This window comes from Schistocerca serialis, unplaced genomic scaffold (genome assembly GCF_023864345.2).
Source record: "Schistocerca serialis cubense isolate TAMUIC-IGC-003099 unplaced genomic scaffold, iqSchSeri2.2 HiC_scaffold_1128, whole genome shotgun sequence".
Taxonomy (NCBI): Eukaryota; Metazoa; Arthropoda; class Insecta; order Orthoptera; family Acrididae; genus Schistocerca; species Schistocerca serialis.
Genome location: NW_026047324.1, coordinates 15,001 through 17,500, shown reverse-complemented (window position 1 = coordinate 17,500; position 2,500 = coordinate 15,001). Strand labels below are relative to the sequence as shown.

Sequence of the window (2,500 nt, the reverse complement as noted above, 5' to 3'; positions counted from 1 at the left end):
CATTGGGCTGTACGAAACCTAAAGGCGTAATGAAAGTGAAGGTCTCGCCTTGCGCGGGCCGAGGGAGGATGGGGCTTCCCCGCCCTTCACGGGGCGGCGGCCTCCGCACTCCCGGGGCGTCTCGTCCTCATTGCGAGGTGAGGCGCACCTAGAGCGTACACGTTGGGACCCGAAAGATGGTGAACTATGCCTGGCCAGGACGAAGTCAGGGGAAACCCTGATGGAGGTCCGTAGCGATTCTGACGTGCAAATCGATCGTCGGAGCTGGGTATAGGGGCGAAAGACTAATCGAACCATCTAGTAGCTGGTTCCCTCCGAAGTTTCCCTCAGGATAGCTGGTGCTCGTACGAGTCTCATCCGGTAAAGCGAATGATTAGAGGCCTTGGGGCCGAAACGACCTCAACCTATTCTCAAACTTTAAATGGGTGAGATCTCCGGCTTGCTTGATATGCTGAAGCCGCGAGCAAACGACTCGGATCGGAGTGCCAAGTGGGCCACTTTTGGTAAGCAGAACTGGCGCTGTGGGATGAACCAAACGCCGAGTTAAGGCGCCCGAATCGACGCTCATGGGAAACCATGAAAGGCGTTGGTTGCTTAAGACAGCAGGACGGTGGCCATGGAAGTCGGAATCCGCTAAGGAGTGTGTAACAACTCACCTGCCGAAGCAACTAGCCCTGAAAATGGATGGCGCTGAAGCGTCGTGCCTATACTCGGCCGTCAGTCTGGCAGTCATGGCCGGTCCTTGCGGCCGGCCGCGAAGCCCTGACGAGTAGGAGGGTCGCGGCGGTGGGCGCAGAAGGGTCTGGGCGTGAGCCTGCCTGGAGCCGCCGTCGGTGCAGATCTTGGTGGTAGTAGCAAATACTCCAGCGAGGCCCTGGAGGGCTGACGCGGAGAAGGGTTTCGTGTGAACAGCCGTTGCACACGAGTCAGTCGATCCTAAGCCCTAGGAGAAATCCGATGTTGATGGGGGCCGTCATAGCATGATGCACTTTGTGCTGGCCCCCGTTGGGCGAAAGGGAATCCGGTTCCTATTCCGGAACCCGGCAGCGGAACCGATACAAGTCGGGCCCCTCTTTTAGAGATGCTCGTCGGGGTAACCCAAAAGGACCCGGAGACGCCGTCGGGAGATCGGGGAAGAGTTTTCTTTTCTGCATGAGCGTTCGAGTTCCCTGGAATCCTCTAGCAGGGAGATAGGGTTTGGAACGCGAAGAGCACCGCAGTTGCGGCGGTGTCCCGATCTTCCCCTCGGACCTTGAAAATCCGGGAGAGGGCCACGTGGAGGTGTCGCGCCGGTTCGTACCCATATCCGCAGCAGGTCTCCAAGGTGAAGAGCCTCTAGTCGATAGAATAATGTAGGTAAGGGAAGTCGGCAAATTGGATCCGTAACTTCGGGATAAGGATTGGCTCTGAGGATCGGGGCGTGTCGGGCTTGGTCGGGAAGTGGGTCAGCGCTAACGTGCCGGGCCTGGGCGAGGTGAGTGCCGTAGGGGTGCCGGTAAGTGCGGGCGTTTAGCGCGGGCGTGGTCTGCTCTCGCCGTTGGTCGGCCTCGTGCTGGCCGGCGGTGCAGGATGCGCGCGCCTGCGCGGCGTTCGCGCCCCGGTGCTTCAACCTGCGTGCAGGATCCGAGCTCGGTCCCGTGCCTTGGCCTCCCACGGATCTTCCTTGCTGCGAGGCCGCGTCCGCCTTAGCGTGCTCCTCCGGGGGCGCGCGGGTGCGCGGATTCTCTTCGGCCGCCATTCAACGATCAACTCAGAACTGGCACGGACTGGGGGAATCCGACTGTCTAATTAAAACAAAGCATTGCGATGGCCCTAGCGGGTGTTGACGCAATGTGATTTCTGCCCAGTGCTCTGAATGTCAACGTGAAGAAATTCAAGCAAGCGCGGGTAAACGGCGGGAGTAACTATGACTTTCTCATAGTTACTGGGCAAGTGAAGCGCAATACATGGGCCATGCCCTCTTAGCCTCTCCTTGCCTGCGGCTTCCCCCCTTCCCGTGGGCCCGCCGATACGCCAGTCCTTGATAGGACTGGTAAGCAGAGTGGAAGTCCGCACTTGGGGCTTTGGGGGGTTACCAGCCCTCCATCGCATAACCCTTAATGTTGGGACAACAAGAGAAGAAAACACGGGTACCGGGCCTTCCGCTGAAGGACCCGGCCTAACAGTCCCGACTGCTAGCCTGCCAACCGTCCCTGAAGTAGAGGAGGCCGTGGAGCCATGGTTCCACTGCAGCATTTGCAGCCGTGCCTTCCGCAGCAAGATCGGGCTCGGACAACACCGCCGCCGCGCCCATCCGGAAGCGGCAAATGCGGAGATTGCAACTGATAGGAAGCGAGCTCGGTGGGCGGAAGAAGAAATGCGGGAGCTCGCCCTGGCGGAGGCTAGGCTTCTCTGTGCCAGTGACTCCAAAGTCCTCTTTGCAAACCAGGAGCTTCTACCCCTGTTTCCGCACCGTACCCTGGATGCCATCAAGTGCAGGAGGAGGACGGTGGCACACAGG

General features: G+C 59.6%; 1 pseudogene; it reads left to right on the top strand.

The window, feature by feature from the left end:
• The window catches only part of LOC126432311 (large subunit ribosomal RNA), a 7,811-nt pseudogene that overhangs the window by 964 nt on the left and 4,347 nt on the right, over positions 1–2,500 (top strand).